The sequence below is a fragment of the Camponotus floridanus genome, unplaced genomic scaffold (assembly GCF_003227725.1).
Source record: "Camponotus floridanus strain SB8 unplaced genomic scaffold, Cflo_v7.5 scaffold64, whole genome shotgun sequence".
In the NCBI taxonomy this organism is placed as follows: domain Eukaryota; kingdom Metazoa; phylum Arthropoda; class Insecta; order Hymenoptera; family Formicidae; genus Camponotus; species Camponotus floridanus.
The window spans coordinates 147,213-163,626 of NW_020229814.1; the positions used below are offsets into that span (position 1 = coordinate 147,213).

General features: G+C 26.8%; 1 protein-coding gene across 1 annotated transcript in view; it reads right to left on the minus strand.

The window, feature by feature from the left end:
- The window catches only part of LOC105247975 (protein phosphatase PP2A 55 kDa regulatory subunit), a 43,505-nt gene extending 28,068 nt beyond the window's left edge, over positions 1-15,437 (minus strand). Inside the window, exon 1 of the mRNA XM_011252461.3 lies at positions 15,097-15,437. The gene's annotated coding sequence lies outside the window, so the exon portion shown is untranslated. The remainder of the gene's footprint in view (positions 1-15,096) is intronic.
- Positions 15,438-16,414: the final 977 nt, after the last annotated feature.

Genomic DNA, 16,414 nt, shown 5'->3' on the forward strand with positions numbered 1-16,414 from the left:
ACTCTGGTAGACATAGGCACGCATATCAATGCTGTCAGCAAACTAATACAAACGCTTTACGCAATATTGCTGATCCAGATAGTTTAGGTAATGGATATTTAGATTGGCACACTGAGAAAAAAATCTGATTGCGTTAATTAGAATTCTGGTAGATTCAACCAATATGTCTGTTGAAAAATGGACGAATAAGAATTCTTGTAGGAATCATCAGGTGAATCTGATTAATTTCTTCCTGTTAAATTTACCAAATTTTCTGGTTAATAATACTAAACTTGCCAGCACCAAGTCGTCTAAAATTTTTTCCATCTAATCTCAAAAGTTTATTTAATATTCTGAATTCCAACAAAATTATTGAATAAATTCAATCCAGATTATTGAATAAATTATTTTAAATTCAGTTTGATAGAAATTAAACTGATAAACAGTGATGCAAAAAGAAGATGCAGCTCAAACACACAATCAGAGAGCTAGTGTCCTCTTTCTGGCATTACTGCTCGTAAGAGAAAAAAAATATACTTTGGATTTAACGTTAATACTAGTTCTTTATATACATTTCATGGCAAATATTGAATACGAATTAAGTAAAGAGTGGCTCGCCGGCAAGCAAAGAAATTAATGTAACAAGAAATTTTATAGGTCCAACCAAAAAATACTAACCAAATCCTTATAGTAAAATCTACTAAACGTTCTAGTTATAAAAAATCAAGTTTCATCATGATAACTAGAAATTCTTGTTTGATTTAATCAAAATGCCTTCAATCATATACGTCTTGTTGACACAATCAAACGATTTTTCTCAGTGCACTGTTTCGGTTGACCCTGCTATGGCGAATTGCTTATTCAAAATTCGCATTTTCTCTAGAGATGTATACTTGTGTATCAACAATTTATAAAAAGGCATAAAAAATGAGACAAAAAAAAACTTGTTGCATAAAGCCAACTGGAAAAGATTTCAGTTTGGAGAAGATGCGTTTCAACGCTACCAACTAGCTAATTGTAACAGTATTACGTCGCTTGGCAATTACTTTGCAGCTGGCCTAGATAATCCGATGGACGCATGCAAGTGAATAATAACTGAATTGTAAAATGTCACGAAACTACATAATACGAAATTGTACAAAAATTCTAGATTATATATGCATACGCAACTGTATCTCTAATTCCGTTATTAAATCGATCGTGGCCTTAAATAGTGCGAACTATTTCTTGTTCGCTAGCTTTGAAAGACGCTTCCGTTTTATATTACAAAAAAAAATTTCTCAACAATAAAACAAATCGTATAAGTATTTTCCATTATGATTCACCCTTTTCGTTTTTTTTGCTCGTTATTCAAATACATATATTTTTATTACTCATTTAAATTTCAAATTGGGAAAAATAATTTTTATATTAAATTATTTTCTGTATATTTTTTGCACATTCTTATTTTACAAAATGATAACTTCAAAATTCTGTAATTCTAATTGGAGTTCCGCTTTTTTCCGAGGAATTTAGAAATTCTATATTCTATATTTTATTGAATAGTATAAAAAGATCATATCTTCCATATTGTTCAATAAATCCTTCATGATCAATATATCACAATGGAGAGATATAAATATAAACATTGCACTATTATAGGTATATGCGATCGGAGGTATTGATAAAAACTATATAATTAAAATATAAATAATAGCCATATAATAGCTATTATTTATACTTTAATTCATGTTTTAACATCAACGTCATCCTCGAAAGGTGCGTCTGTCAATTTTTTATCTACCTATCTTTTGTAGCACATACCCGTACGCCTTCGACGAGAAGCGATAAGACACCTCAAGAGAAAGAAAGAGCTGGAGAAAGAAAAAGTGAAATAAAAAGAGACAGAGAGGACATCCGGATCAATAGGTCGTGGCTTTATTGACTTGGAAAACCACTAAAGAAACATAGTGGTGTTGGAGACCCGGAATCTTATACGTCGATTGCATTTTGAATCGGTATGTCGTCCTATTCAGATAAGTAAACAATCGTGGTCAATCTTCAAGGTTCATTATGGAAATTGTGACAAAGATGATAATGAGAAATTGTTCGAATTCTTGTGCTATCTTGTGTTATTAACTCTGTGATTAGCTTTTTATACAAAAGGCAGAGTGGTACACTGAGGGAAAAATTTTTTTAAATCAAATAAATTTGTTTTCTTGAAACTTTTGCTTTAAATGCAAGGAATTGTTTATTTCATTTAAGCAAAAGCATTTAATTTTAATTAAATATGCATGTTATATTAAGTACATTATTTTCATTTATACATTTTTTATATTTAAATACTATTTTCGTAAAATATATATTATAATTTATTAAATTAAATAGATTATTTTTTAAAATTAAAAAATTTAAAATTTTTGGGAATAAAAAATGCATTTTAATAAATATTTTGTAAAATTAAAATAAAAATATTTAATTAAAAATTATATTATATTTTTTTAAGCATATATATTTTTTTTAACATATGTAAATAAATACTTAACTTAAGCAAACAGACGTTTTTGGATATAAGTAAATACGTAGTTAGTACCACCAAATAAATAGCTTTTTTGAGTTAACTAAAATTTTTTTATTTCAAGATAATTTTTTCCTCAGTGTATAATAGAATAAAGAATAGCACTCGAGAACTGAGCGCTGTATACATATATTTCATTTTTTATAATCGATAAGCTTGATAAATATTTAGAGAAATAGTGACGATTTCTTCGATAATATTTAACAAATAATTTTTTATTAATAAAAAGTTGTCTTAATTTTAGTTATATCGTTGATTTTCCGACTAGTTTTCCAAATATTGTAAAGTGCGAAAAAAGTAGAAAATAATTTTTGTTGCAATAAATAGATTTTAGAAATTTTCCTGGAAAAAAATGAATGGCTTTCGATATTTCTCTCAATATATGTCTTAAAATCTATTCAAGATATTTGAAAGTGTTTTATAGGAAAGTTTTTAATATATATGAATCTATATATAATTAAAAGAATAAGTTTTGCGCCTCAATTATTTTCTTTCGTTTGAACATAAATATTGTGAAAGAAAATATGAAAAATTGTACTAGAAGACATTAGGACTGTGACAACAAAAATAACGAAATTTATAAACGTTCAACAAATACAGATATAAAATTAAATTGCATGCAATAAATTTTTTAAGATATACAAGATATTTTATCTTATTGGAAAGTTGGACATTATGAATTCGATTTGTAGAAGAATAACTTTAGATTTTATAAACAAATATTTGTACAGTTTGCATCAAATACAAATAAATTGACTACTCAATATTTTCAATTTTTATATAAATATTTTGATTCTATTTAGAATATACAAAAACTTTATGAAAACATTCACCCCCTGATATGGTGTTATATCATTAAATTATATCAATTTATAATTTAATAATTTAATTGAGAATATATACAATTTTTATATACAGCATACTATTCCTCGATTTTATAATCTTTTTAAATATATTTAGTATTGAAGAATGAATATATTGCTATGAAATACGGCTATCCCCATAGTTCGAAAATAAAAAAAAGAAAATTATAAACTTTTTTTGAAGATGTATAAGAAATGCCACCTTATTTTTGATATATTATGTGACTTTATAATATATTATTTCTGATGAGAAAAATATTTTTATACAAACTTTTATTTTAAGAATATCATAGTGTAACAATAAAAATTATATTAGTACATTAATAATATATTATTAGATAATTGTAATAAACATATTTATTATTAATGTTTGTAATAAATATGCCAATACATACAGAGAATGCAAAATATACAATGTGTTAACTTATATTATGGAGGTGTTAGCCGTAAAATTGATGCATACATGTACTTTCCGTGCGCGCGCGCATACATACACATAGATACACATAATAATACTTTTATTCCTAAAAATTATTACGATTTTATATAAATTTCAAAGTACTCAAAATAAAAAAATTATCTTTATTTTATAATATTTAATGCAATAAATATTCTTTAATATAAGGAAAAAAACAAAAAGAGAATTTTTAAAAATAATCTTTTTTAATGTTACTGGCGTGATTTAAATAGAAATATTTTTATCATAAAATATCATAAATTTTGTATAAAACATACGAATATTTTGATATTTCAAATAATTTTTGAGATATATCGAGAAAAATCCTATTATAACTATTTTACATATGAGAGATAATTTCATCCTTTAAAATCGAGATTTCTAATATTAATTGAGAATTTTTCAATTAATTTATTTATTCGCTCTACATGTATGAAAATTCATTAAAATCAAAATTGGCAGATTAGCAAGGTTTTCCTCTAATTGTAAGGTAGATACGCAGGGCAAATTAATAACGAATTGGATGGTTGGACGAATAGCGCAATTATTCCCCGCAATTGCGCGTTACCCGAATGCAAATTGAACAAGATGTATATGTATGTGTATGTGCGCGTATGCGTATGTATTGACTTTCATTAAGTAATTTATCACCGGTAAAAATAGCAATTGCAAAAGATTTTCTCGATTAAATAATTAAAAATTTCGTTGTTCTATAAATTTATCGCTCTTAAAATGCGCTACTTTTGTGTTTCATTAACTTGGCGCGAGACGATACTATGTCTCTTGATTCTTGCAACTTAATCATATTAAAATATTAATTGCACTTACACACACACACACACACACACACACACACACACACACACACACACACACACACACACACACGCATATATAAATTGTAATATACAGGTCTTGATTACAGGTTTTGATTAATTTTTGCAATAATTACTAAAATATTAAATAATATAAAATAATACAAATATTAATTACTAAAATATTATAAAAGAGATGTGTGCTCTAAGCTTATATATATATATATATATATATATATATATATATATATATATATAAGCATTGTTATATGAAATATATAAAAAAATATATGTAAAAATTATCATTTAAAAAGATATCCAGAAAAATCAATCATTTATTACTAGTACTAGTTTTTTAATTAAACTATCTAAAAGATATGTAAAAATATAATTTTTGTTATTAAAAAAAAATTTCAAATATATATTAACATTTAAATAAATAATAATTTCCCCAATAATTTAATCATTTCTCCCAGATCCAAACGTAAGCTATACGTATTTATGAAAGCTGCAAATGTTTGAAGTACACTAGATTTTATGACTTGATAAGAGATTCAACTAAGCGCTCAAATATGCAAAACAATTCCAATAATAGTGTTTGAAGGCCGCCTACATGTTTAATTTAAAATATTTATTTGATGCGCGAAAATAATGATTTGCTAAGATATTAAAATTTATATGCATTATTCTCTAAAAATTCTGAAGCAACACAAAATAAATATCATATCTGTTTAACTTGTAGGGAAATTCGCGATCAAGCTCTGTGGGAAAAATTATCACGTATTCTATACGTATATTGCAACTAGTGAAAGGAAACCGCAGACTATAAGAGTTTACTAGAAAAGAATACTAATTACATTACATTAGACAGAGCGTAAATGCCAAAAGGATTCCAAAACAAAAACCACGTAACAATGATATAAAAATTTTTGACAATGATATAAAAAATTATTGGTCTCTAAGAGTCCTATATTACCTTCTTTAATTGTTGATTAGTTGACTCTAATAGTTGACAGTTCAAAAAAACACGCCGAAACAAAACTAATTCACCTAAGAAAAATTATAGAAAGCGATTTATATTTATATTTAAAGAAAAGCTATTTTTTTGTAAAACTGTATTATCAAGACACGTAGTAGTGCTAACATAAGTATAGAATATAATAATTATCTTTATTATTACTAATTATACTCTGTGTAGCAAACACAGTATAGCAAACAAGTTTTTATTAATTTAAATTTGTTGAAATTATTATAATTATATTATAATTATATATATTATATTATATATAATTAATTATTTTATATTTTTATAATTTTAACATGTTTAATATATATATATATATATATATATATATATATATATTGGCTCAAATTAAGAAGGAAGGTCCTCTCTTGTTTTGCGATATTTGCAATAATTAACGAAAAATTAATTAAAGAAAAAATTAGAAATACATTTCTAGCCACGCGCATTGGCCGATCTTCTTTAATTAATTTTTCGTTAATTATTGCAAATATCGCAAAATAGGAGAGGCTCTTCCTTTTTAATTTGAGCCAATATACCTTCACACTTCGGATGCGAAAAGTTTTCAGCCACCCTGTATATATATATATATATATATATATATATATATATATACACATTATTGAACAAAAATTATTAATTTAAAAAGATATGCAAAGAAATGAATAATTTTTCATTAGTCGTCAATTAGATTTTTCTTAAACTATCTAAACTGTCTAAAAAATGTATAAAATTATAATTTGTATCATTTAAAAAAATTTGCAAACATATTTTATTACTTCTTTAAATGATATTATAATTGATATTATGAATGATTATTTCGTCAATTATTTAATCATTTCTCGAGGTCCACTATACAGATATTAATTAACGTGTAATTTTACAATGTCAATTTTTTTTTAATATCATAATTCTTATATGTACAATTTTCTTCTTTTTCGTGAAATAATATTTCTTTTATAATCAAATGCTGAAAATTAATTTAAAATACACTGTACATCCATAGCACATCCTTTTTCTCAGTTAATCCTATAAAGATACCTACAGATAACTTTATATGACGATTACATACTTGTATAATAAATCTTTACGATCACTAATAGCAACACAGAGATTATAATTTTTTTTCAAATCAAATGGTAAAAATCTGACAAAATTTTCGAGCTTATGAATACATAAAAATCAACTAGTAATATACTTACTAGTTATACCATTATATACCATTCATATCACGCATATGTATTATGTTTCCAAGCTCAGAGAAATCAAATTTGACGTCGAAATAAGTTATCCACGTTATAATGTATAGTGTACTATACTTACATAGTGATATAAATTGTCGTCGAAGCGAATACTTTTACATGCTTATATTTATTACTGGTCAAAAGCTGGAGAACGAGTGGGCCAAGGTGAATACCGGTTCGAAATTCAATTCACATAAGTGCTATATTGCCGCGACATGTGAGTGCCTAGGACGAGTTACTTTGCTCGCGATTAATAAGCAGATAATGATTAATCATCAAGAAAAGGGCGTGTTCGCAATAATGTTTTAAACTCCAAGGATATACCCCAAGATACATTCGATGTTATGCAAGATCATCAGCGTATGTCTCAATGTCAGATACGCATACTTGCGTCATACTTTCGCTTTTATCTTTGCTCGAACATCATGCTGTGTACGAAATTCGGAGCAATAATAACGGCATCGATCAACCTTGAGACGCTATAATTAATAAATAAAACGTGCGTTAACCTCGTTAATTCCCGCATTGGTTAATTCCTTAAATTCAGAGCGATCGATAAAACATGTATATATGAGAAGTAGAAAAGGTAGATATGTAAAAAAAAAACAAATTTCTCTCTTCTATAATATATGGTTTTTTGTGAAAGTAAAACAACAAACCCTTTTTTTCAAAATTTTGTTTTTTATATCTTCATATTTTGAGTGCAAGTTGATGTTTCATTATTTTTAATTTTCTAGATGACAGATATTTTGAATTGATCATCATAATTTTTTAAAAATGTAGATCGCATTCCAATTGGCTATGTAGTATATATTATGTAATTATTATTTTTAATTAGTATATTCTCCAAAAACATATGAAAATTAAACTTGGATGAATTGTTTTTATTATACAAAAACATAATTTATAATTTTTAAGAATGTACTTTAGTCACACATGGTAATATAATAAAAAAAATTAAAGCTCATGTATTTGATATATTTTTAATTTATTTTTTTAGTTTATTTTTAATTTATTTATTAATTTAATTTATTTTTTTAAAGTAATTTTAATGGAGGATAATTTTAATTTAAAAGTATTTTTAATGGATTAATGAGTTTTTTTGTGGTTATAATAACACCAAACATGACATAATTTAGATAATTTTCAATCCGATAAAAATTTTTGTATAATAAAAAGATAATAAAAGATAATAAAAATTTTTGTTACGCATCGAATTGTAACTGAAAATTACCCGCATGATGCCATGTTTGCTGTAATATGTCGTGTTGATGTAATAAGTTTTGTTAAAATTACTTTTGAAAGAAGAGAAATAAAAACTTTAGTGAAATAGAAATAAAAACTTTAAACTCTTTATATTTTATATTAACAAAAAATATAAAGAAAAATAATATTAATTAATAATATATAAAAAGGTAATGAAAAAGAATCAAACTTGTTTCTTTTTTTTGCAGTAAAGAATAAATATTTTAAATATTTGTTTTCTATTTGAAATAGATTTTTTCTCTAATGGGAAATAAAGAAAAACATATGGTTTTAATGTTTCTCTTGAAAAATTCCTCTACGATATTATATTGTGGCGATGCAGAAATGTTTTAATAATTTTCTTTTCAGCACAAAATAATATTCACATGATTGTTAATCCATCACAATATTCACGATATAGGCTGCTGATTGAACGACAACCGTTTATACCCTCGTTGCGCAATCATCAAACATGTGCGCAATATAAACAAGAAGGATATGTCGTGTTTAGATTATTAAAGTTCGAAATCGAAAACAGGTGTGATCTTTAATGTAACGTAACCACGTACATGCGGGAAAATATGCAATAGGAGAGATTTAAGGTTAGCATGTATAATTTTCTATGATTACACTGACGCTACGTCATTAGTACGTGATATGATTCTATGCCATAGAATTGACATAATATTTTCACAAAATCTCCATTGATAAAATAGTTAGCTCAAGAAGAGCTAAGTTTTGTTTAAGAGAAATTAAAAAGCACTACTACATTATGTAAAGAAATATACACGCGTTAAGCAATTTTAAACCTTCAGTTTTATGATATAATATTTATAATTTTTTTTTCCATTATTTTTTTTATAATATAATATAATATAAGATTACTTTTTCTTTTTGTTAATATAAAAAATTAAAGATCTTATATTTTAAATTTATTTTTTTCGAAAGTAATTTTAATGAATTAATGTCTTTTGCGGCAAATGACAAACATAATATGATTCGGATAATTTTGATTTAATTTATTATAGTTTGTTTATTAATTTATTATTATTATAGTTTTCTTTTATTCCAAATATTAAAATGTTGCATACATAGAAAATATGGAAACATTTGGAAAAAAATATTTATTCAAGCATTTGAAAATTTGCGAAAAATGAAATCACACATTTCTACAAATGGAAAACATGATATCATGTATAATTTACGAATATTGATAATATATGATAAATGATATATAAAAGTAATAATTTTTCTCTATGATTACTGTTTTCGCCGGTTCCTCCATGCATGTCTGTAAATAAATCTATCACTAATGCACATGAAAAGAAAATGCATTAGATACAGCTTTCAAAATAGTGACATTTTAATTTTACACGACCGTAGATTGCAGTGGTGATATTCGCCTACATCCCACTATTTGCAATTTGTTTCGTGTTAGCAATTTAATTCGCGGTTTTCTGTGAATTCGCACAATTATCGACAAGTGAATTATTTAATTATTAAAACAGAACGTAGACTCAATTATTCTATTTATTTTGTGTAGAATGTATAAAGAATATTTTATAATTTACAAAAAGTATTTTGTAAGATTATTGTGTAAAATCAATTATTCTATTTATTTATTTGATTTATTTCTTTTATTGATTTTCATCCATTCATTTATTTATATTTTTTAAACACAAACTAATGCTGACAGAAATTGTATTAAAATATAAGATATACATTTATTTCGGTCGATATTGTTTCAAGGCAAAAAGTCTCAGAAACATCTGACATACATATTTTTTTTGTTCATGAACACGATGGGACGTAAAGTTAAAAGAATTTTGAAAACTTTGGAAGATATTTTTAAGAGAAATTTTGAGTTCTTCTAAATTCTTATTCATTATAATATTTACGTTAAAAGCATTATGTAAAAACATCACGTAAATTTTTTTTACAAAATATGTACATTAAAATTAATTAATTTTTTCTCATATCATTACTCGCATTCGATAATATAAATAAATAAAATAAACCTATCGAAAATCCTCCTTTTTTTATTATACATTAATAATGCATGTATAATTGCGTACATTTTCTTATAATATGTATTTATAATTTTTTATATTTCTTTACAGTACAAAATTAGACCTAATGATACAATTATTTATTATCTATCTGAATATTGAAATGAGTTTCTTTGGTATATTTTATCAGTTCATATTATCAAATGTACGAGTGAAAGCGCACGAAAAAAAACTAATTTATTTTGATATATATTTCGAAAAAAAATTATAATTTTTCACTCTTAATCATAAAGTAAATGTCAAGGTAAATGTATATCAAGCTATCTAAACTAAATTAATGATGAGAATTCATGATTACAGAACAGGAATAAAAATGTAAAAATGCAAATAAATCTTTAAGTAAAATTTAAAATTTCAAAATTTTTCTTTATATAGTATGTGTAAGTATAAAGTATATACAGGATGCGGAAAAAAGGTCGGAACTCCTGAATAATTCTGAAAATATGCAAGATAGAAAAAAAATGTTAAATACAAAAGTTTCAGGATTTTATATGACACATTATAATTGTTATATTACTATGATATAATTCAAAGAGGTTTAATTTTTTAGAAATTCTGTTAAGATTCTCATTCATAGCATCCATGCATCTCATAATATTAAATTTTATTTCTTAATCATCTCAAATTATGTAAAGATAATCGCATCTTATTTGATTCGATACTTTTAGCGGAAAATTTGAGTACCTATTTTTATGTAACTGACGCTGGGCTCGGATTCGCGAAAGTTTAAAATTACTCTCAAATCAATTCTCTAGCATCTTGCCCTAGTTACAAGATAGTACTAAAATATCATACAGTCAATAAAAAGTCATTATTATCAACTGTAAAATTAAACAAATAATACAAAAAGCGAATTCATCAATTTTAGAAAATTTATGATTATACGTATATATATATATATATATATATATATATATATAAATTTCAGAAATAATATAATAATTACATGTTATTATAAAGAATTATTGTCCTTTAATATATATTATACATACAAATAGAAGACAATATGTATAAGAAAAAAGTGTTGCATTAATGTTTGTTTTATAAAATCAATCTATTTGTACAAAAATTTTTTAGACATATCTATTTGTATAATGATTTCTTTAGACATATGAAATATATATTAAACAGCAATACTTCTTTATATAACAATCGTCTGAATAATATAATTTGCCATTACAATTCCACGTGAAATTGTAATGGTAAATTTTAATTCAAATTTCACCAATACATGGCATGATAGCAGAATCGACTTTTTAAATTAGAATTAATTAATTAAACATTGATATGATTGCGACACATTTTGTCTTTCGATTCATTTTGATTTAATATCGATGAAGCCTGACAATGAAAACATAACTTGCCTTTGTATTAAGCGTTAATAAAACCTGTGAATATCTATCATAACAAGATTTATGTTCTTTGATATAAATACATATTTTTACTTTAATTATCATGTAAATTGCACCCTTGTAAATTTAGCATCATCTCAAAAATTGTCTCAAAAATTATAATCCGCAATAAAAATTTAAGTTAATGACTCTTAAATAGATCAAGTCAAACGATACCATAATGTATACGAGAGAGAGAGAGAGAGAGAGAGAGAGAGAGAGAGAGAGAGAGAGAGAGAGAGAGAGAGAGAGAGAGAGAGAGAGAGAGAGAGAGAGAAAGAGAGGCGAAAGAAAGAGAGAGAGAAAAAGTTATTTTTGCCCAAATCAATGAATCAATGAATCTACAGTAATTTTTGCTCTTTACTTAATAATAATCAAATGTCAAATATACGCAGTTTCGCCTGTATAGCTCGTGTTACGATCATTAGATACGTGTATTCAAAGCAATATCGTTTCTATCTCGCGAAGATGTCTTCGACAAGCAAATGATGAAGACGTAACCGGAAGGGATTATTTACGAAGCGGCAATAGGTGCTTGCGTCATGCTAACCCTCAGTAATTAACTATCCTTTCGACAATTGCATTCATCATACTTGATACAGCGAGCAATATACTTTTTAATACAATCCCGAATCAAACTACTCGATTAAAATTTATATTATACAATATAAATGCATATACAGGGTGTCCCAGTTATCATCCGTCATCTTTCAAAGGCAGATTCCTGGGATCATTTGAAGACGATTTTTCCTCAGCGGAAATGTCAATGAAGGCCATCATTTTTTGCATGTTTCCGATTTTTATCATCTTATATCTTTGCAATTAAGTCTTAAATTAAAACTCAACTAAAGTAAACTCTATTTAAAATTAATCAAAGAATGTGGTTTTGTTAATATTTTATTTCTACAAAACTTAGTTTACGAAAAACCCCTTATTTCCAATCACTAATAATTCGAAAATTATTAGTGCCTCGACATTTTCGTTGAGGAAAAATCGTCTTCAGATGATCCCAGGAATCTGTCTTTGAAAGATGACGGAAGATAACTGGAACACTCTGTATATGTTTTCGATTTTATTACATATATAAATTAATAAACACATATAAGTATTTTATAACATTTTTGTACTTCCTTTTTTTATGTCTCCTAACATTTTCTTTTCTTCAGCTTCTTTATTAGAGCATTTATTCACATCAATTATTCAAAATACCAATATACGTGCAATTTTAATTTGGTACATATTTTAGAGAGTATCTACTCAAATTGTGCAAAAAAATTCCTTGAAAATTATATAATTTTCAGCTATTTTTATTAAAAATTAAAAGTTAAAGAAAATATTTTTTGGTGACTTTTTGGTGTAATTTACTAAAGTAAATTTTTTAAATGCGTTTTCACTTTACACTTGTATAAAGAAAAAAAGATCATTTAAAGATCTACTTAAATTTCAAATGTTAGATTTGTTAATATACTGAAAAAATAAACTAAAGTTTTTACATAGCTAAAGCTTCAACATAAATATTTTTCATTTGCATACAATTTTCATTGTTTATCACTATTTAAGACACACACACACACACACACACACATTGAATATATAAATAAAAATAAATATATATTTATAATATATTTTACAAATATGTGTGTGTGTGTGTGTATGTGTACAAATACATATAACATATAATTCCCAATTTGGTTTTTCGGCGGATTGCTATTTACAATATAACAGCAAAATCATTAAAGAGAGAATTTTTTTTTAATTTTCTAAATTTCAATAAAATTCCATAAGAATTCTCTTGTCTTTCAGATACAAAAGAATATAATTTTTTAGAATTTTTTAGAATATTTTTTTTTAGAAAATAAGCAGTCCGACTTTTTATCTTTTCCTAAGTTATCGGGATACACGATTTTAGTTCAAATAGAATAAATATTTCTTTTAAATATTATTGAACAATTTATTATTGCAAAACGATTTTTCTTTGTCCTCTTTTGTTCCGATTGCATATTATTTGTCGCGGGCATTTGATTTCAGCTGTCATGTAACGAGGGATACATCGAACATGGTTTTGGCTATCAAATAGGTCCGTAGAATCTGTCATCGCATTGCATTTCATCGGATTAGATTTGCGTCAAACACAGATGTAGCACTTTACAAAATAAAACTCCTTGTCTCATGTTAAAAATATATTTCTTCCAAAGAGATGTCATTATATGCGTTTTAATTTATAATAAAAAAACACATATGCTATGCTCTCCTTTTCTATTTTTTAACCCTTTGAGCAAACGTACATGTACGTTCGAAGGTGTTTTTCAAAATACAACATGTACATAAATTTGTAACTTTAATCGATATTGACTTTTTTCATGTTTTTCTTTCATTTCCCTTCTAAAATTTGAAGCTTTCTAAAAATAGAGTCAATTTAATGACTTCAGAATTGATCAAAGAAATCTCTCAATCAACATACGAAATCAATAGAAACCGGAAGAAAAACAAGTGCAGAAAAATAAACTTATTGATAGGCATTTCCTTTCTCTTATTCGCAATCTAATAAAAAAAAGAAAATAAAGAAGATATGTTTTAGCCAATCAGTGAGAAGAGGAAAAGATCAGTGTCAAAGTGTGAACGCGTAGAATGAAGTTAGTCTCTATGTAACTGATTGTTCTAAGAAACATCATATCATTCAATTAATTTTTAATAAAAGCTATGTTTGTTCTTTTTTTAAATAATTATGCTTGTTTTCGTTAAATAAATACTTTTCTTGGCTTTTGTAAAAATTTAATTCTTCAAAAAATACTCGTTCTTAAAAAGAAAATCATTGATAAATTGTAAAAATTATAACATAAATGAGACAATATGAAAAATTAATGGTACACAAAATTTTAAAATAAAATTTAAAAAAAAATACCATATTTATCTTATACTACTAACTAGGCTTATCTAATATACTTGTCTAATTATATACTAATAATATACTTATCTAATTATACTTGTCTCGTTTCACGTTTTTGTCCCGAGCTCGCAGCAGGTGCAAAAGAAAAGACTTACACCGGAAGGGGAGCAAAAGGGAGCTAGATCCATGCCGCCTGAATGTTTTCGCGCCAAAGTTATTCACGATAATTATGATTCTTCTTTCCTTGGTATATTTTCGGAATATACAAAGAATATTCATAATGATTACTTATCGAGAATCTCACAAACTCGGTAACACATAAAACCTGCGGCTTATATATTAAATTTGACAAGTATTCCCTGGAGGGGAACGACATTTCGTAGACTCAAAGCTCTACAAACTATTTGTATGTTTGTACAATAGATACGAACTGGCGGGAAAAAACGCGCTCCTTCCCGGCATAGATGACTAAGATAGGAGGAAAAAAAAGGAGCACTAAAATGTGACTTAAACGAGGTCGTCGTACGATAACTTGCGAAGAACTCAGGGAAAGACAGAGGAGACTTACCCGTGAGAATCGTGAGGGCAGCTACGTCGTCGTCGTCGTCGTCGTAGCACCGATGAGTCCTCCTCTTTTTCAGGATGCACAATTTGACGTAGCGTCGTCGACGAGGACTCGCCGAAACGTGTCGAGATAGCACGAGGATCCAACCGTCCCCTAGTCGCACGCAGTGCGTGCCACTATACTACCGATAGTACCGATCCGCACTGGTCGCAGGTGTGCGCTTTTCGATGCGTGCGACACACGCACGCATGCACGCACGCAACACGCGCGCGACAGTGCTCCTTTAGCGGTGCAGGACGCGAGTACCGTACACCGATCATTCGTCTCGTACGAAGTGGTGTTTACTACTGACCACCACTGACACGAGCCGAAGCCGAATACCTACTGACAGCACTGACGCCGAGACAAGCCGAGATAAGCCGAGCCCAGCCGAGTCCAGTTGCGTCACATCTGATAGCGTCGCCCTTACGAATTTATAATACAGGGTGTCTTATTTTTAATCGATCACTCCGAATAACTTTTTTAATTTTGATTGTGGAGAAAAATGTTTCAGACAAAAGTTGCATGGCTTGAAGGAAGACATAAGGTGGTGTCATTGGTTTGACATTAAAGAGTTACCTGAAGGTTACGTGAAGATCACATCCAACTTTTTAAATGGGACACCCTATATGCTTTTGCATATTCTTTTAGTTCATCTCGAGAGCTTTCCGAAATACTATAATTAAGTTAGTTTTCATTAAGTAATTTTTCGAGTTATGAGGCTTGAAATCATTTCTTAATTTTACATAAATCGTAAAATATCTAGTAAAATATTCATTTTTTGTTTATCTTATTTTAATACTTTTGTGTACAAAATAATAAGAGAATCAATTGGTGTAAAGAAAACATATAATTGTTCCGAAGAAAAAATATGTAATTTACAATTAACAATTCCATATTTTTTCTTCAACAACTGTATGTTTTCTTTACACCATTTGATTCCTCTTATTATTTTGTACGTAAAAGTATTAAGATAAGATAATCGAAAAATGAATATTTTACTAGATACTTTATGGTTTATGTAAAATTAAGAAATGATTTCAAGCCTCATAACTCAGAAAGTACTTAATGAAAACTAACTTAATTATAGTGTTTTAGAAAGCTCTCGAGATGAACTATAAGAATATGCAAAAGCATATAAGGTGTCCCATTTAAAAAGTTGGATGTGATCTTCACGTAATCTTCTGGTGACTCTTCAATGTCAAACTAATGACACCATCTTATGTCCCCCTTCAAGCCATACAACTTTTGTCTGAAACATTTTTTTCTACAATCAAAATTA